The sequence below is a fragment of the Chrysemys picta genome, chromosome 1 (assembly GCF_011386835.1).
Source record: "Chrysemys picta bellii isolate R12L10 chromosome 1, ASM1138683v2, whole genome shotgun sequence".
NCBI lineage: Eukaryota > Metazoa > Chordata > Testudines > Emydidae > Chrysemys > Chrysemys picta.
In genome coordinates, this window is record NC_088791.1 from 106,591,879 (window position 1) to 106,612,118 (window position 20,240).

Genomic DNA, 20,240 nt, shown 5'->3' on the forward strand with positions numbered 1-20,240 from the left:
CCACAACTTCTCTTCACTCGCTGCCAGCACGCCTAGATATTATCTGAGGGAGTTAGAAAACATCAACTTACATCTTGCCCCTTCACATCCGCAATCTCCAAAACCAACTCATTTTAAGTGAATTTTATTGCCAATGAAAAATAGCATCTTAATAGCCTTGGAGACTAAGTCTCATTTAGCCACAGGACAGGAAGCTACAGTACAAGCTTACCTCACACTGTCCCACCAATGCGCCTCGGCCTCGATCTCTAGTGACGCGAGAGAGAGTAGTTTAGACTCCAGTAGGCTGTGGATCAGGGCCCATATACCTGTCACCAGGCCATCTGCAGCACTGTTCTGGAGGAAGAAAGCATTCCTCCCTGGGTACCTGATCCTGTACACAGAGAGTCACATTCACCTGTGTCCCTAAAGAGCCCTTTGTTTGCTTTGAGGGTTCCAGCTAAAACCATTCCAATATGTGAAAGCTTAATTCAGTTAAGAGGTTATTTTGGGCCAGTTAGAGGAAAAAGGGAAAACAGAAATAACGAGTAGTTAAAAAGCATAGCAGAACAGGTTTTACAGGATGTCTTTGATAAGACCAAGAAAATGGACTCTAATTTAAGGCGCAATATTATGCAAGATTACCAAACTATGCAGAGTTGTAGAGAGAAGTTTGGCCTCTGAAATCATGTCAGGACTATACTACATCTGAAAGTGGCATCTCTTCAGAGAAACAAATGCCCTGAGCTTTAGAAAATCCAGCCTATAAAGTGAGGGTTTTTTTTTTTTTTTGTGGTTGCAGCTTATTCCTTTGATCTGAATGTGACAAAAGACACAGTAGCTTTTTGTTGCAGTCACCAATCCATTTTGAAGTTTAGAGAAGACATGTGATAATTACCAGCTTTTTCTTCTTGCAACCTTCATTGACCTATAACTGGGAAATGAACTAATACTAATCTACATTGATATCTCTGTGCATTTCAAATAGTTTTCCCATTGTCTCCCTGTTTAAATATAATCCTAAGGACTCTCCAACCTTTAAAGAAAATTACAAAATCCTTTGCAAAGTGTTCAATTAGCTGTCCCTTTGTTCTCCTAAAAATTTCATTCAACACCTTTCTGGCAGTAGACCATAATTAGAGTGTTGCAGTGTTGTTGTAGTCGTGTTCCTAGAATATTAGAGAGACAAGGTCAGGAAAACACTCTGTCACACTCTGAGTAACTTTCCCAGACCTGAGGAAGAGCTCCGTGTAGCTCAAAAGCTTGTCTCTTGCACCCAACAGAAGTTGGTCCAATAAAAGATATTATCTCACCCACCTTGTCTCTATAAGTAGTCTCTCAGTTGTAATTTCACCATAGAGGAGAGATCATCCCTGTGTATAACAGCAAAATCCAAGATTATACATTGATAAGCAATGCCACATTAACAGTTGTCTGTGTGCCTGCATTGCGGGGGACTATAAACACACAGCAAGTTGTTCATGCTTGTCACAAATGTAAAGTCTAGCCTATGGAAGAAAACAATACCCTTTCTATTTGTGGTGCTTTAGGTCATATGATGTCTAGAAGTGGCAAATCCCCAAAGTAAAATACAATAAGCAACACAGTCTCCAAGAACATTAGCATTAATTGAAAACTAACATCCCCTCTTCCAGCTGGAGTTTAGACTGGCTTGAGACAGCATGGCCCTGGTGTTGACATCTTCATTTTCTGGCACTTAAACTTCACTAATGAGGTTTTCCTGGAATACATATAGATATATACAGTGCAAGGCCTTTTTGAGTAAAAAATATTCAACAAGTGAGTCATTCCAGGAAATACCTTAGGGCCATGACATTACATTGATGTAGAAGACTTGGGAAGATTAAATGTTGTCATTAAATCCTGTCTCCAGTTCAGAATCAGCTGACTCACTAGGCGTCTCAAGGCATCTATATTTTCAACTTCCAAACAGAAAAGAAAATAAAGAGAGACATGTCTTTGAAAGCTCAGATCCTGTTTATATATTTACATAGACAGCAAAAGCAGGTATCTCTCATCTGATGAGATACACATTAGTGGAGACACTGAAGGTACTGTGGTTGGTGCACCAGCCATTTCCCTGCCAAAAAAAAACAAAACAAAACAAAAAAACACACACACACCTGGTTCAAAACGTGTTTGGGTAACACATGAAGTGAGTTTTGTGTTATCTGATCTTATACCTTGGTGTCAGGGTTTCTCCTTGTACTGTCCTCTTTTGTTACTTAATCAAAGCTTCATAAGTTTATAGCATGGAGCTAAGGGACATCTTGAATTGCATGATACTGCATCTTTCTCACAAACACATAGGGTTGGAAGGCTGGGCAAAAAATGGATACAAAGGCTTGAGAAGGAATTTAGGAATAAAGGATAAATATAGCAACATATCGCTGTCACGTTAAGATGGGTTTTTTTACTAAAAATATGAGATCCCATAAATATTCAAGTACATATTGATTTCTACCAATATGAGGAGCTCAAATATAATGCTCTTTTTATGAGATGGGTAAAATATCATGAGAATTAATATTTAACAAGATCAACTGTGTGTGTATGCATAATTTATGTATTTATTTCACTTTCTGTGTACAGTATGAGTGCAAGTTTAGCTGTTTTTGCTTTCTCTGTTGGAGGCAGCTCTGGATTTATGAGTAATGTTTAACCCTATAATGACAGGAATAGAATTTCACTTTTAATCAGAAAAGACTTAGAAAGATAGAAATTGTCAGAGCGTTGGTCCATCTAGTCCAATGTGTTCTGGACCATTCCAGAACTTCAGCTTAACCCCCTTGATTAATGTTGTCAGGTGTAATGTGCTCTTTACACCTGTAATCTTTATGCAGCACTGGGTCACTATTAGCTTCTACATGCTGGCTTACATTTGTAAAGCAACTGTGACAAAGTTCCTCCTCTATCTTGGTGGGTCCTGCGCTTATTGGCGGATTTTCTTGCCTCAGATTCACCATGTAGGTTGGGGAACAGCCCAGAGACCTTCCCCTCTGGGAGAACCCACAGTCCAGGTCAATTGGGAGGTTTGGGGGGAACCCTGGCCCGCCCTCTACTCCGGGTTCCAGCCCAGGACCCTATGGACTGCAGCTGTCTATAGTGCCTCCTGTATCAGCTGCATGACAGCTACAACTCCCTGGGCTACTTCCCCATGGCCTCCTCCAAACACTTTCCTTATTCTCACCACAGGACCTTCCTCTTGGTGTCTGATAATGCTTGTGCTCCTCAGTCCTCCAGCAGCACACCCTCTCAACTCCTTGCGCCTCTTGCTCCCAGCTCCTCACACTCACACCACAAACTGAAGTGAGCTCCTTTTTAAAACCCAGGTGCCCTGATTAGCCTGCCTTAATTGATTCTAGCAGCTTCTTCTTAATTGGCTCCAGGTGTCCTAATTAGCCTGCCTGCCTTAACTGGTTCTAGCAGGTTCCTGATTACTCTAGTGCAGCCCCTTCTCTGGGCACTCAGGGAACAGAAAACTACTCATCCAGTGACCAGTATATTTGCCCTCTACCAGACTCCTGTACCCCACTGGTCTGGGTCTGTCACACTACATAGTCTGGATCCTAGCTACCTAAAAGCATTCTTTCTCCCCAAGCACCGTCCCAACAATTTAGGACTGCTGAGGTGCTTGCTTGGCCAGCCCCTAGATTTGAACCCCAAGCACTATTAACGAAGAATGGTTCTCAACCCTTTTTTGGTTCACTAGAACCTGTGTGTCTTCATCTGGAGGCCTCAGTACAAGACATGTCTTTTATAGTATTCCACCCTAGATAGATGAATGTGTGATAAGGGGAATCCCTGATCCATTTGCCTCTGTTCAAGGTTCCTGGTTATTCCTTCCCTCCCTCATTGCCACATATTGGTGATTATGCAGAAGTATTTGTCCCTAGCTCCTGCTTTACAAACCTTCCACTTTGGCACCATCACCTTCTAGGAATCCTGGAGCTCCCAGCACCAACTCCATTCTACTGTGGCAGCTGCAGGACTGCTTTATCCTGCCCAACCCGTACCACTGCTAGAGGGAGCCAGAGTATTTTAACTTATTAATTACTTATGTTGTGGTAGTGTCTAACCCCCTAACTGATATTGGGGCCCCTTATGCCAGGCACTGTACATACACATAATGAGAAACAGTCCCTGCTCCAAAGAGCTTGCAGTCTAAATAGGCAAGTCAAAACACATGAGAAAGGAAGTAGTATTATTATCACCATTTTACAGATATGGAACTGAGGCACAGAAAGAGTAAGTGACTTGCCCAAGGTCCCAGGAGAGCCTGAAACTGAATCCAGATTACCTGAATATCAGTTTGGTGCCTTAGTCACAAGCCCATCCCTCGTATTTCACTTTTTTGCCCTAAGTTTTTTGGTGTTAAGCAGTTACATCATTTTACCGAGAGGAGGAGGGATAGCTGGGCATGGTATATAGACTGTAGAGCGTTGTGAGATCCTTCTGGATAAAACACTGCTTTTAATCTGAAATGTGTAAAGGCTTTTATTTCCCCCTTTTTTCCCCTTTCATTTTTTCTCTCATTCATTCATTCTCTTTAAAGAGTCTGCTCTCTTTATTTGATTATGTTCTCCAGGTTCTCCTCCCCCCACCCCACACATAACAGAATTTCTTTTTGATGAAGAAAAGAGAGGAAATGTAGTAGGGAAGTAATAAGAAGAAAATAGGCCCGGGAGAGCAGTAATCAACCTTCCTAGGGAAGACACTTCAGTATCTGCAAATCTAGCACTCCTTCCTGGCTTTCCATTGCCTGCTTTCAAGGTTTGTTTTGTATGCTCTGTCTCTGTCTGTCTCTGTCTGTCTGTCTCTCTCTCTGCAATCTAGTCATCAGCTGAAATCTGTCACTAGGTGACCCTTGGTTACCTAACAGAAGTGCTTACCGAGTCTCAGTGCCAGTCCTTTTTGCTTTCAGAAAGAACTGATTCCCTGTGATATACTACACCGTGAGCTGTAATTTTGGTCCTGCTGGAATAACTTGACACTGCCAATAGTTTGAAACAAAAGCTGTTTGTCTTGAGGTCCCCACATGCCCCACTGTTTAAAATTCCACCTGCTCGCCCCATCTTGGAGGAATCTGACCACTTCATCAACCTTTTTGCCCTGCATCTCAGAGACCCTGTAAATTGCACAGGAGAGGAGGAATCCTAAACAGAGTGAGAGAGTGTCTGGGATTGGATAGCAGTATTAAGTAATTCATCAACAGCAGTCTCCCTGCTGGAGAAACGTCATCACTGACAGGAGAGGGGTATGATCTTCCCCTCCAGACTCCAGAACAGCAAGCTCAGCCCAGCACTGAATACTAACAGCTTTATGGAAGTCTCAGTGGCTTCAGTCTTCACCCCAAAATACAAGGAGAGATCTACTTTCATAGGACGTGATTGAGTGATTTCTGCTTGAATCCTTATTTGAGACACACATGAGAGCTCAAGTCCAGGTTTCTGCTTTTTTTCACACAAGAGCAACAGACAGTTTAGTGACATGTACAATAACAGCACAGGGCCTGGAGAATTTCACCCTGGGGTTTTAGGGTTACCTCTACGTCGCTCCAGTGCACCAATCTCTACATTGACTTTTTGTCCAATACCAACTTAAATTCAAGGTCCTCATCTTGAACTTCAGAGTCTTCAGTGGACTAGGTTTGGCTTACTCAAGGACCACCTGTCCTCTCCCTTGGTGACCAAGACCATCCTGTTAGCTGTAAGCCAGAGGAACAATCAAACTATCTGCAGCCGAGTGAGACTAGAAGGCTCCTGCTTCCACTCAGCTCCTGGTTCATCATATGGAACTTGATCCCACAGGAGCTAAGATCGATCCCAAACCTTAGCACTGTCTGAACAAAAAGCAAGGCCTATCTCCTTGCCATACCTTTCCTCACAGAAATAAGATTAATAGTCATTTATAATATGAATTTTTTAAAAGTTACTTTCCCTGTGATGGGGAGGAGGAAAGAGACCCAAAGAGGGAGAAAAGATTTAAACCTCTTCTTGGATTTACAGTTCCACTTGGTGTTCACATAGCCAAGTGATGTGTGGCATAAATATCTGAACGCACAGAGATGGAGTCTCAAACTGTCCACCTCAGGGGGAGGGAAGGGACTAAGTAAAGATGGAGCAGCTCCACTGTTGCTGCCTAACTGGGCTTATCCCCTCATGGCACTAGTGATGATCTGCAGTGATGGAGCCCCAAAAGCTGTGGAGGTCTGGTCCAGCTCCCTGCCTAATCAGTAGAAGGGTTGGGATTTTGTCCGTAGTGAATAAATGGACAATGCTCACTACAGATGCTACTTTCATGGCCATGGGCACATTAAAGTGCGATGCTGCTGATGCTGTCCAACAGAAATACATTTGGTTAAACTGTGGTAATGACAGGACAGACTCTTGAGTGCATTGTTTATAGGGAGAAATTGTGACATTCAGCCACTGGCTTGCTTTGAGGATGGTGCAGAGTCCGCTCACACCATTGGGAGCTGAAGGAGGGATTGCTTCTGCCCTAACCGGCCAGGTGTATGGGGAATGCACAGGTTGACTCATCCTTTAAAATGGTGATTCCTGCTTTCTCTTTGCACCTGGACCTCTTCATGAAGGGGAGGGGCAGGGGGTAGTTGGATGATGTGTGCCCCTAGAGAACAGGGACTACAGTGGTGAGAGACCCTTGAGTAAGGTTTACAAAGGGTGAGGAGAGAGGCTTCTTGTGCCATCTGCTTCTTCTTCCCTCCCCCCATATTACCCCATACCCTTACAAGGAACACTCACTGGCTCTTCATGTTCTTAGTAGCATAAAGACAGAATCAGGGGAGGGGAGGGGCTTTTCAGTTATCCTGATACTCCCATTGTCTTTAGGATTTGGGGGTTTAGGGTATGCCTACACTGCAATAAAACACCTGCTGCTGGGCTGTGTCAGCTCGTGGGACTCAGGCTACTACTGCAGTTTGCATGTTGTTATCAGTAGCAAGCATGGACGTGAAGACGGGAATCCAGACCCTTAGGTTAGTTCCATTTCAAGCAAGTTAAAATCAGAGACAGGACAAGAGATGGGTCTGGGTCATAAAGAGAAAATGAGCAGGAACAGCCAGCCTGGGACACAGTGAGAAAAGAATAGGAGGAAGCAGAACAAAAGGGGAGAGAGCAGGTGTGTGAGGGATAGATGGAGGTGGAGGTGATGGAGCAGAAACAAAGCAGGGGCAAGTGGTAGATCTAGGGATTTTAAAACACTTTTATGCCAGGATGCTTTAACGAACAAAAAAAAAATCGAGATCTTAAATTGTGTCACTTTCCTGAGATGATCACACCATTAAAAAGCTAAACTTTCTGGGTTGAAAACCCACAGTGGTGTTATCCCAGCCTTGTGTTTGCGATGTATCCCCATATATTCCCATCTTTCTGGAGTAACAGTGATGTCACAAACACACCCATATAGAATGAGAACATGCATATAGAATGCAGACATTATTTCAGACCACTGAAGTATTGTATGTTTCACATGAAAAATGTCCCTCTAAAGTCTGGTTTCCCTTCAGTGAGCTTCAGCATTGCCCTGTATCTCTCTGAGTTACTGTGACAAGAACAGGAGTAGATGGGAGGCTGTTTTGCTGCCACTCTTGAGAGCCATTGCAGAGATTAGGACTGTTTTGGAAAGACATTATTGAAGGCTTAGGGTCTGCTTTCTGAAGTCATTCAAGATTAATGACGACTGGCTAGCTCGCTCTGATAGCTCCTTCAAAGACGACAGCAGCCAAAGGAAAATCAGCCACAAAGGGGAACTCAATTTTGTTTCTTATCATATCGCCTTTGTTTATAGGGAGATTTTCAGAGCCGACTTCTTCATGTGCATTTCAATAATGAGAAGTGGCTGTGTCCTAGATGAATAAACTCAGACTGAGTCCATGTCTGGTGCATGACTGCACTGGCAAGATAGCCCATATCAGTCCAAGTGGGAATCCATGCATTTGCTGTGGAGAGCCACTGGTGAGGTCAGCACGCAATCATATATAGGAAAGCTGCTGTTTTGCCTGTAGGACTCCTTGCTAAGTGGACAGGTTCCAATTCACAGGATCAAGCTAATGCAGCTTGACAATGTCGATCTGTTCCAAACAGGATACAATGACATTTTGAGGCTGCCCCAGTAGGCTGGCATTTAGATCTCTTTACTGCCATGTAGGAGAACAGGGTTTAATTTGCAACGCCAGTCCCTTGCTCCGCAGCATCGAGTTAGCTGGCTTAGCCTCTGAGGCAAATTATCTGGCTGTTTAAGAAGCAGTATCATAATGAATTGTGTAAGGTTTAATCACAGCATCAAAGTTTGCATTCAGTTTTATAAGAAAAAACATGGACAAAGGGGGAAAAAAACCCCACACACTTTAGAGGGCCAAATTCAGCCCTGGTGAAAGCAGTTGCAGCTCCATTAACATCAATAGAGTTAACATCCATTAACATCAACAGCTGCTGACACCAAGGCTGAGTTTGGCTCGTTGTTTTAATTTTGGAATGGATTCTCATTATGCCTTTATTCCAGGCATTCCTGTTTAGTTCATCATTTTCATATACCATCTCAGAACAAATGTCTGCCTTCTGTCAGACCTGGAGAACCTCCGGGTATGCAGTGGTAACTGCAGTAATTTAGGGCAAAATTTGGACCTCAGAGACTACTGAAATAGAAAAAGGCAATCCTCTCTTTCTCTCATGGCCCCACACTTTCTTCTAGTGGCATACATTTTTGAACTTCCTATGAAGGCAGGCACGTGGGCCATTGTTAGAGAGTTTATTCCTTCACTCTCCCACTTCCCTGGTTCTTCTCACACGAACAGAGAGCAACAATACTCAAAGTCCGAAGGTGAAAACAATTCAATGTTTATTGGGGTGAACTTCCAGAAAGCTTAAATCCAAGTTCCTTTTTCCTTATTTTCGAATCCCAACTTACCGTACTTCCTGTTTGCCCCTAATTTATATAGTAATATTCTTAGTATACCTTAACCAATCATTCTACTGAAATTTACCTAACCAATCCTAACATATTGTAACATGATTAGCCAACCAGTTATATCCCACCACCTTAATTAGTTTACACCCAGCAAATTTAATTATACAGCAGACAGAAACAATCACAGAACCAGACAGAGACCATGCAAATAAACAATAGCAAAGTGGGAACTATAATGACAAAACAATACAGAAGTGAGGATTTCACAACTACATTTATAAAGACATAAGGGTTTCCCAGCTGTCTATTGATAAGTGAGTTCTTACCAAACAGAAAACTATCAAACTAAATTTCCTTTTACATCTTCTAGGCTCTTTCCTTTCTCTGGAGGTGAGAGATTGGATTACCTTTCTAACAACCCCAGATAGCCTTATTTCAATGTGACTAGTTTGGAATGTGAGGATGTGACCATACACTTCCCAGTTTATGGCTGCCTCGGCTGCTTAACCAAAGGCCTTAGCCTAAGAACAGGGCCTCAGACTGTCACAGTGAGAGAAGGCCCTTACACAGATTCTTTCTTTTATAGCTCTATAACTAGCTAAGTGATAAGAATACACCTAAATCCTTAAAGTATAGGCCTTTGCAGACAGGCCTGAATATCTATATCCTAACAGCCATCACTTGCTGGGTAATTTTATTGTGCTCTAACTACTGCCAGCATTAGGTGATTATGCTACATACTTATAAATAATCCCACTTTTCTTCCCAGACTTCTATGTCCCAGAGAAATGTCTGCCACATGACATAGCACATGAAGTGTTGGAAGGGAAGCTACAATGGCTTTTACGTCAATGGACATAATGGTGCCTGGTGCAGTCCCTTTCTCATTATAATCTATCTTGCTTCAGTGGACAACAGTTTAGTGCTGCTGCTGATCACTGAATTCTTCCCTCCCTTCCTAGTGCTGCTTCAGTACAATCCATTTTCAGATCAATCGCTTCTAGTCTCTTTCGAGCTAATGATTCAGACACATATTTCATAATTGTCAGCGTCTGGCATGAGTTACACGGATACACAAGATCTCTCCCTTCTCCTCCAGTGTTTTCTTTTTCATTGGCAGTACAAATCATTCAATTTCTTGAAACACTGATATGCTTTATGCTCACACTGGAAGGAGTTCCTTTTTTACAAATTCTAATGTGCACTCTTTTAAAAAACAGATCCAAATCTTATGTTTGAAGTTTAAGAAAAGCTTAGAAAAATTCTGATGGAAGTCAGAGATGAAAAAGACCTATTAGTTCATTCAATCTGTCCATCCCAGCCAATCTGGGATTGTTACCCAGTGTATATTTTCTAGCATTTTGCCAAGTCACTTTATGGTCTTACCTAAATTAGGATTTAAACATGTGATGTTAGAGTGAGTTACCTAGCACAATCTAACTACTACCTTCTAAAACTGTAGTCAGGACAAAGTTATATGTTAGCATGTGCTAAACTGGTCAAATTAAAGCCAAAAGGCGTTTAAAATCCTAGGCTTTAACTTGACCAGTTTAGCACACGTGAATGTATTTTTATTACATTGGTGCTTAGAGGCTCCAATTGAGATCAGGCCCCCATTTTTTTGCTAGGCATTGTACAAACACAGATAAGCGACACTTCTTGCCTCAAAGAGCTTACAAAAGAAATTTTCAGACACAAATGAGAGATGCCCAATTCTCAAAGACTTTCAATAGAGCCTAGGGTCCTAACTGCCCATTGCACCTTTGAGAATCTATCCTACAACCTAAAAGATGGGAGGGAAAATGGAGGACAAAGTGATAAAATGACTTTCCCACATTCACATAGCAGGTCAGAGCTGGGAAAAGAATCCAGGTCTCCCACATCCTAATCCCTAGCCCCATTCACCACACTCCTGATATTTAAATTGCTCCTCTTTGTCTATTTCCTTCTAATATTGTTTTAATATGCTCTTGCAAAAATGTATTCCCCTACTGCTCCTGGGTGAGGATTTTTGTTTAGCATAGGTGAGTAAAATATATTCCCATTCTCATTGTAATAAAGGGTAGATGACTAGCTTATGTGCCTGGGTTGGTACATTTTCATGACCATTTTGTATGGCTGATTTGATGTATAGTAAATTCAAACACTGATGTTAACACAAGATTGTGGCTCCATTTTAGACTAGGACAATGAGGTTCGTGTAGTAAACGTTCAATGATTGCTTTTGCCAATATCGCTTACACTGGTTTGCGAATAAAATTATCAAGAATTAGCAGAGCCTGGGATCAGGTAGCTCAACCTCCCTAGTGAGCAATAGAGAATTTGCAGCTGAATCACACTCCGCTTACAGCAGAATCAGGTGATTGGCCAGATCACCCCATTGGCTAAAGAAACCAACAGACATTCTCTTAAGCCCAGCAGCAGCATTAGGCTGACTGCTGCTCAACATTTATGCCCACAGCTGTGATTGCTCCTCTGCCTGCCTTGTCCCCAGCCTCACTCCCCATCCTGCTCTAGTCTGCTCCAGCCTGGCTCTCCTGCTTCTTTCCTGATTCCAGCTTTGGCATTTGGCTCTGACTCTTGGGCTCTGACTGACAGTAGTTCTGACCATTAGGCCTGGACGCCCACACCTCCATGTGTGACTGAAATGAGCGATACCGGCAAGAACATTTTTTGCATTTATAGTAGGGTTTTTGCTGACATAGAAATGTTGCAAAAGAAATCACATCCCTGACCGATACAGCTATTCAAACAACACTTTGTGGTGTAGGCCTGGCCAAAGTGACTTAAAAGCATGTTTATTAACATGTGTTAGCTAACATGCTTTCTAAGCAAACTTCATTTCCTTGAGAAAGCAAGCATTCAAGAGTCATGATGTTGAAAAATGTTCAAATTTCTCCTGCAATGTTAACTTGCCTGTCTTGAATACCCTGTATATTTTACAGTCATAGAATCATGGAAGATTAGGGTTGGAAGAGACCTCAGGAGGTCATCTAGTCCAACCCCCTGCTCAAAGCAGGACCAACCCCAACTAAATCATCCCAGCCAGGGCTTTGTCAAGCCGGGCCTTAAAAACCTCTAAGGATGGATATTCCACCACCTCCCTAGGTAACCCATTCCAGTGAAATAGTTGTGACGGGTTGGATCATAGAACCGGCCTTGGGATCTGCTACCCGATGTGCCAAGACTACTTCTGCCCCTGCTTTCCCTGCCAGCTCACGACCCCAGCACCCTGTCTTGCTGAGCCAGACACGCCTGTCTGCTCCAACAAAGACCCAGGGTCTGAATTACTTGCCCCAAAGCTGCAGGGTTGACTGAAAGCAGTTTACAGAAGTGTTCCTGTCTTTAACACTCAGATGCCCAACTCCCAATGGGGGCTAAACCCAAATAAATCTGTTTTACCCTGTATAAAGCTTATACAAGATAAACTCATAAATTGTTCACCCTCTATAACACTGATAGAGAAAGATGCACAGCTGTTTGCCTCCCCCACATTCTCTGGGTTAATTAATAAGTAAAAAGTGATTTTATTAAATACAGAAAGTAGGATTTAAGTGGTTCCAAGTAGTAACAGACAGAACAAAGTAAGTCACAAAGCAAAATAAAATAAAACACGCAAATCTATGTCTAATCAAACTGAATACAGATAAGATCCTCACCAGTTCCAGAATGCTCCCTTTTACAGACTAATCTCCTTTTAGCCTGGGTTCAGCTATCACTCTCACCCCTTGCAGTCACTGGCCTTTGTTCCAGTTTCTTTCAGGTATCCTGGGGGGTGAAGAGGTTCTCTCTTTAGACAGCTGAAGACAAAATGGAGGGGTCTCCCAGGGGTTTAAATAGACTGTCTCTTGTGTGTGGTGACCCCCTCCTCACTCCCGTGCAAAGTCCAGCTCCAAGATGGAGTTTTGGAGTCACCTGGGCAAGTCACATGTGCATTCATGACACACAGTTTCTTACCAGGTAGCAGCCATTGGTCACATGCTACCTTGAACATCCTCAAGTAGACTTCTTATGTGGATTGGAGCATTCCAAGATTCATTGTCCTTTAAAAAAGAACAGGAGTGCCACAAGTACTCCTGTTCTTTTTGCGGATACAGACTAACACAGCTGCTACTCTGAAAATTGTCCTTTAAGTGTTTCTTGATTAGGTACTTAACTCCAACATTCCTTTCTTCAGGAACTGACCAAATGCTCTACTAAGGTTATTTAGAAATCAAGCCAGTACACAGCCAATATTCATAACTTTGAATACAAAAATGATGCATGCATACAAATAGAATTAATAGATTCAGTAGATCATAACCTTTACAGAGATATGTTACATGGCATATGTAGCATAAAACACATTCTAAGCATATTTCCATAAAGCATTATGGGAGGTACCGTCACAATAGTTTTTCCTAATATCCAACCTAGACCTCACCCACTGTAACTTGAGACCATTGCTCCTTGTTCTGTCATCTGCCACCACTAAGAACAGCCTAGCTCCATCCTCTTTGGAACCCCCCTTCAGGTAGTTGAAGGCTACTACCAAATCCCCCCTCACTCTTTTCTTCTGCAGATTAAATAAGTCCAGTTCCCTCAGCCTCTCCTCATAAGACATGTGCCCTAGCCCCATAATAATTTTTGTTGCCCTCTGCTGGACTCTCTCCAATTTGTCCACATCCTTTCTGTACTGGAGGGCCCAAAACTGGATGTAATACTCCAGATGTGGCATCACCAGTGCCGAATAGAAGGGAATAATGACTTCCCTCGATCCACTGGCGATGCTCCTACTTTTCTGCAGAACTGCCACTTAGCCAGTCAGTCCCCAGCCTGTAGCAGTCCATGGGATTCTTCTGTCTTAAGTGCAGGACTCTGCACTTGTCCTTGTTGAATCTCATCAGATTTCTTTTGGCCCAATCCTCCAATTTGTCTAGGTCCCTCTGGACTCTATCCCTACCCTCCAGCGAATCTACCTCTCCCCCCAGCTTAGTGGCATCTGCGAACTTGCTGAGGGGGCAATCCATCCCATCATCCAGATAATTAATGAAGATGTTGAACAAAACCGGCACCAGGACCAACCCCTGAGGCACTCCGCTTGAGACTGGTTGCCAACTAGACACTGAGCCATTGATCACTATCTGTTGAGCCCAACGATCTAGCCAGTTTTCTATCCACCCTTTAATCCATTCATCCAATCCAAACTTCTTTAAGTTGCTGGCAAGAATACTGTGGGAGATGGTATCAAAAGCTTTGCTAAAGTCAAGGTATATCACGCCCACCACTTTCCCCATATCCACAGAGCCAGTTATCTCATCATAGAAGGCAATCAGGTTGGTCAGGCATGACTTGCCCTTGGTGAATCCATGTTGACTGTTCCTGATCACCTTCCTCTCCTCCAAGTAATTCAAAATGGATTCCTAGAGGATCTGCTCCATCATTTTTCTGGGGACAGAGGTGAGGCTGATCAGTCTGTAGTTCCCCAGATTCTCCTCCTTCCCTTTTTTAAAGATGGGCACTATATTTGCCTTTTTCCAATCATCTGGGACTTCCCCTAATCGCCACGAGTTTTCAAAGATAATGGCCAATGGCTCTGCAATCACATCAGCCAACTCCCTCAGCACCCTTGGATGCATTGCACCCGGCCCCATGGACTTGTGCATGTCCAGCTTTTCTAAATAGTCCTTAACCTGTTCTTTCATCACTGAGGGCTGCTCACCGCCTCCCCATACTGTGCTGCCCAGTGCAGCAGTCTGGGAGCTGACCTTGTCTGTGAAAATGGAGGCAAAAAAAGCATTGAGTACTTCAGCTTTTTCCACATCATCTGTCACTAGGTTGCCTCCCCCATTCAGTAAGGGTCCCACACTTTCCCTGACCTTCTTGTTGCTAACATACCTGTAGAAACCCTTCTTGTTACCCTTCACATCCCTTGCTAGCTGCAACTCCAATTGTGCTTTGGCCTTCCTCATTACACCCCTGCATGCTCGAGCAATATTTTTATACTCCTCCCTAGTCATCTGTCCAAGTTTTCACTTCTTGTAAGCTTCCTCTTTGTGTTTAAGCTCACCAAAGATTTCACTGTTAAGCCAAGCTGGTCACCTGCCATATTTGCTATTCTTTCTGCACATCAGGATGGTTTGTTCCTGCACCCTCAATAAGGATTCTTTAAAATACAGCCAGCTCTCCTGGACTCCTTTCCCCCTCATATTAGCCTCCCAGGGGATCCTGCCCATCAGTTCCCTGAGGGAGTCAAAATCTGCTTTTCTGCAGTGTATATTAATAACAAACAATAATGCATTAAGACATTCCTATTAGCAAGGAAAACACTTAAGAATATGACATGCTCGAAATGGCTGAATTACCATTGTTGAAGAAACCTTAATTCATGGAATCTCCTGAGTTTAAACATTTGATTTATCAAGATGAAGTATTTCTAAGTGTGCATGGAACTTCCCTGCATGGGTGATTTAAGAAAAAAGAAAAAGAAGGGAATATAGATGTGAAATATCACCTTTCTGAACTTTTCTGTACCCATTGGGGAGATGGGGGGGGCAATCTTTTTGACTGATTAGCCACTTGCTTCTTATGCTGAGTTGACCAAGGACAGAGATTATACCCCATGACAACCTCAGATAGACTCACAACTCTTAAATTTCTTATTCTTACGTTATAGTAGAATATATCAATCTAACAGACATAGGTCTAACAAGATCCAATGACTGTAAACTGAAGGTAGACAAATTCAGACTCAAAATAAGTGCAAATTTTTAACAGTGAGGGTAATTAACTATTGGAATAACTGACCAAGGGTTGTGGTGGATACTCCATAGTTGGAAATTTTTAAATCAAAATTGGTTTTTTTTCTAAGATGTACTTTAGTGCAACCACAGCAAGTGGACTTGAAGCAGGAATTAATTCAGAGAAGTTCTGTGGACTATGTTACGTAGGAGGTTAGACTACATGATCACAATGATCCCATCTGGTCTTAAAAGCTACAAATCTAGGAATTCTATTCTTCATAATGATAGATATGTCTGATATATGCTTTACTTGCTAGTTTTCTTTCTTATCACTTACTCTTGTATCTTGCTGTATCTTTGCTAGTATAATAAGAAACCAATAAAACAAAAAGTTTGGGTTTTTTTTATAGAAAAGAAATCCACATCTTGCAAGTCACAGTCAAGCCCCCTTCCTCCTATGCCCCCTATTAATCATCAGTGAGGACAGAATGCATATTTCTCACCTTATCCCTGGGGATGTAGCATATATAGAGCTCAGCTATCCTGAGTCCCACAGCTATCTACAGAGATAAATGGTGTGGGTTTATTTTTCTGTCTAGCAGGCTCAGCAGGAAGGATAACAAAGCAAACAGAATGAGAATGCGCCCTTGAGAAACCCATAGCCTTAAGGCAGCTGGCTGGACAGTTTTGCCATAACTTAAAGGAACTCTATACTTTTTCATAGCTAGGAAGCATTTTCAACTTGGTGTAGGGCTGTGGACTCCCAGCAATAATAATGGGAGTTGGATAGCTTAGGGTACTGATAGTGGGATATAGAGAATTTAACCTCTGCATCACTGATTTGAATTTGGTACAAGTCATAAGTGAAATTCGTCACTGTCTGATGGCTGTTCATTAGCTTATTAAATGAGTTGATGGTTTCACTTCAGTTCCTAGTACTGGGCAGACATACATATCACAAATGGCACTCGTTAGCACTAGTGCTGGCAATCTCTGCCAAGCCACCAAAGACTTGGTGAGCCATGAAGAGTGAACTTCTCTTTCCTCCTGAAAGGTGATCTAATTCCCTGAGGGTTTAGGAACATTTACAGGGGGCTGTTTATGCTGAAGCCCCAACTGTCAGTGCCCAGGCTATATAGTAGTTTTATGGGAAACTAGAGGATTTTCCTTTCCAGACTTGTCAGTCAGCACTTTTGCCTAGCACAAAATTTACTCAAAGAAACATATATGATTAAGTGTTATATAGTAATAAATTAACACAATCAAGGAGTGGACTTCCCCATGTCACTGCCCACTACCCAGCAGCAAGGCTGGTATTTCCAAGTATGTCTTCAGGGCAAGGGGTATTCAGCTGCATAGCAGCAACTTACTGGTAGTACTCTGTTCTGTATTTAGAAATGATCCTTGAGAAAATCACATTCTAAAGGGGCCTAAACTTGAGCTTTAATTCAATTCATTTAAATTAATCTATATTTAAGGACCCATATAAGTTTCCTGTTTCTCAAAAGTACCGAACACTTTAGTCTGGATCCACAAAGCCTATCTCTGCTTAGTGATCCAGGAATGGGAACCCATCTTGTGGAAAAAGCTGGTTTAGATGCCTACCTAGTTTCTTGTGGGAATGAGTTAGGTGCCTGTCCTGCTCCATATAAATTGGGAGAAAGTAGTGATGGTGCTCACCTCTTAGCCCAGTGGTTTGAGCAATCTCCTGAGATGTGGGAGACCCAGGTTCAATTTCCCCCTCTGCCTGATGGGAAAAAGGATTTGAATAGAGATCTCCCCATGTCAGGAATGTTCTATAACCACTAAGAGGTGGGATATTCTGATGTGGGGCCCCCTCAATCTATGCTGTTCCACTGAGAATAAATAATGAAAGATGGACTCATGCTGGTGTGTGCCCAAACCACTGAGCTACAGGGTCATTTTTGCTCTCTCTCTGGCTCAGTGACTGTTTCACTGTGGGTAAATACTTTAATAGTCATTGGGACAGAAAAAGAGAGATAAGGAAGCCAAGGCCTATCTTCCCCCTGGCTTGTAGATTGCTCTGGTGCTTAGGTAGGAATTAGACATCCAGACTCCTAGAGGGAGGTAAGGAAACTTAGGTGCTGAGGGAGCTTTTATTCTGAAAATGTTGGCACCAGATGAGTTTAGGTACCTATATGTTTCAGGGGGAGTTTTGTGGATCACAGTGGTGGAGCCTAAACTGGGATTTAGGAGCCAACTGCAGCAGGAGCATAGCTGACCCTGGCAGGTGCTGCCTAATTGACTAGACTTCCTGACTGGAGGCAGGGTGGAGCTGAGCTAGTACTACTGGCTGGTAAATGGATTCCATACAGCAGCTTGATCTTGCTTTCATCCAGCCTGTGCCTGCTCCTGCCCGTGCCCAGTCTGCTCTTGCCCCCACTTCAGTTCCTGCTTCCACCCAGTGTGCTTTTGTGCATTGACTCTGGCATTTGCCTTCTGATTCTTGACTCTGACCCCTGGCTCTGCTCTTGACTTCACTGCCAAGTGTCCCATAGCCTGTATTCTGGCTCTGGCTCAACTCGGCTCAGCTCTAACCTCCGGGCCTGGCCACCTACCTAACTCTGACTGCTAGGCCCAACTGTCCATGTCCCAGTCATGATCCTGACACTTAGGTGCCTAAACTGGAGACTTAGATGTCTATGTCTGGGGTATAGTGTCTAAGTACCCTTGTGGATGGGTGCCCCAGTTCCTACTGAAGTCTGTAGGAACAATCAGCACTTTTGAAAATCAGGCCACTTATTTAGCAGCCTAAATACAGATGCAGAAGCCTAACTTTTGTCAGCCATTTTGAAAATCTTGATCATCATATCTTTCATCTAGGAGCATCCCAAAGCATTTTACGTGCCCTACAGACAATACATACAGGAATCATTTAATTCACCACTGAAATGTAGCCAGCTCTACCCTCAGGCCATGGCTTAACAGTTTACAACAGCACAACATAAAAGTTTAATAAAAAAACATGAAGATGAATATTGAAGTTAACTGAAATGGAGAAGAGAATTTAGGTGGAGAGAACGTAATTAGAATTTGGCCTGATCACCAGAAATAAATCACCTCTACTCTTAAAAAGTATGTCAAGATATGAGATCGCTAATGATCATAAGTGGTCAGGATCTTTACCTCATCTGAAAGATGCACTTTCAGTAGCACTGCCCAGCACCCCCAAGCAACATGCTCAGATTTTGGTTCTGTATTGCCCCAGAGCAAAGAGCATTACCTTCTGAATCACTAGCAGGACTTCCTAAAGGAGTTTTCTTCAGAGGTCTCTGAGGACTAAATCTTAGTTTATGAACTCTAATAGGATTACAGTGCATGATGCTATGGTTTCAACCAAGCATTAGGACTCGGATAAGATCATTAGAAGTAGTTGGGTCCTAATTAGAATTTAAACTCTGCTCAGTAAGATGTGAACCTAACAACTGCCCTGGAGCCCTTTTTCCCAAGAGGGCTAATCAGTGTGTATACCACACTCTACTTACACCATTTCATATGCTTTTTAATTGACTATCATGTGTGCACATGAATGTGTATGGTTTCCAGCAGACTGGCAATGTCTTTTCTAAGTTCCTTTGTTGAGGTTCTTGCTGGAAATGTGTTATTCTGAAGATTAACTATTTTGATATGGGGAAAAGAGGAAGTCTCCAAGCCATTGTTTACCAGCTATCTACACTAGTGACTAGGGAAAGTGAGACGTTTCTGCTTGACAATCCCTTATCAAGAGGTAGAACCAACCAATTTATTTCACATTGACAGCTGAAAGCCTCCAGTTTCTCTCCACTTCATGCCTCCCCTGAATTTTGCCATTTGCTTGTAATTGCACGGGTCACTGCAAATTCGCTGTAACTGGTTCCTGCCAGCCACACTTAATTACTTTATAGCCCATCACAAATCCCAGCAAAGACAATTCTTGCTTGATTTTCCACCCCCTCCTTCTGCCTCTCCTTGACCCCTGAGGTGAGTAATTTTTCTGACTCAAAGGCTTAAAGTTTAAAATGCAGTTAAAAAAACCCTGCACATCAAAGAGTGCATAGTTTTGAGATGTGCTGTGGTGCTTGTTCTTAATTTCATCTTTTAGCATAAAGGAGAATTTCAGCATTTGACGCAATGAAGGAGCAAGTTCATGAGCTGGAATAGTGATTTGTAACTCAACACCCGCATTTTGGCAAACCAGCTCATGCAGAGGACCTAGGTAGATTAGGTGTGTCTGTACAAACACCGTCTGCTCCGGAAGTCTTTTCCCACAGCTCATCTCAGATCAGGGGAGAACTCATTCAGACCCTGCTTACCCTGGCAAAAGGGCTTTTTGGCCAGTATAAACAGCATCTATGCTGGAGCTTTTGTCATTATAGCTATGTTGGTCAAGCGTGTGATGTTTTTCCATGCTCTTAACTGACATAGCTCTTCTGGCAAAAATGTTAAGTCCAGACCACCCTATGAAGGAGCCCCTGGAAATCAGTGGAAGGTTGGATGTGAACTTTTCTTCTCTTGCCCTGATAACAGAGAGTACCCCACTGTAAAGTTCTAAATAAAAGAAGTGCTAATCAGGCTGGTAAGCAGCTTTGA

The 20,240-nt window shown here is 42.7% G+C and overlaps 1 long non-coding RNA gene across 1 annotated transcript; it reads right to left on the bottom strand.

The window, feature by feature from the left end:
• Positions 1 to 1,295: 1,295 nt before the first annotated feature.
• On the bottom strand, positions 1,296 to 3,449 carry LOC135983815 (uncharacterized). The gene is made up of 3 exons (XR_010601636.1): positions 3,191 to 3,449; positions 1,801 to 1,922; positions 1,296 to 1,352 (listed from the first exon to the last, which is right to left on the bottom strand). It is a non-coding gene; the product is annotated as an uncharacterized LOC135983815 (long non-coding RNA).
• Positions 3,450 to 20,240: the final 16,791 nt, after the last annotated feature.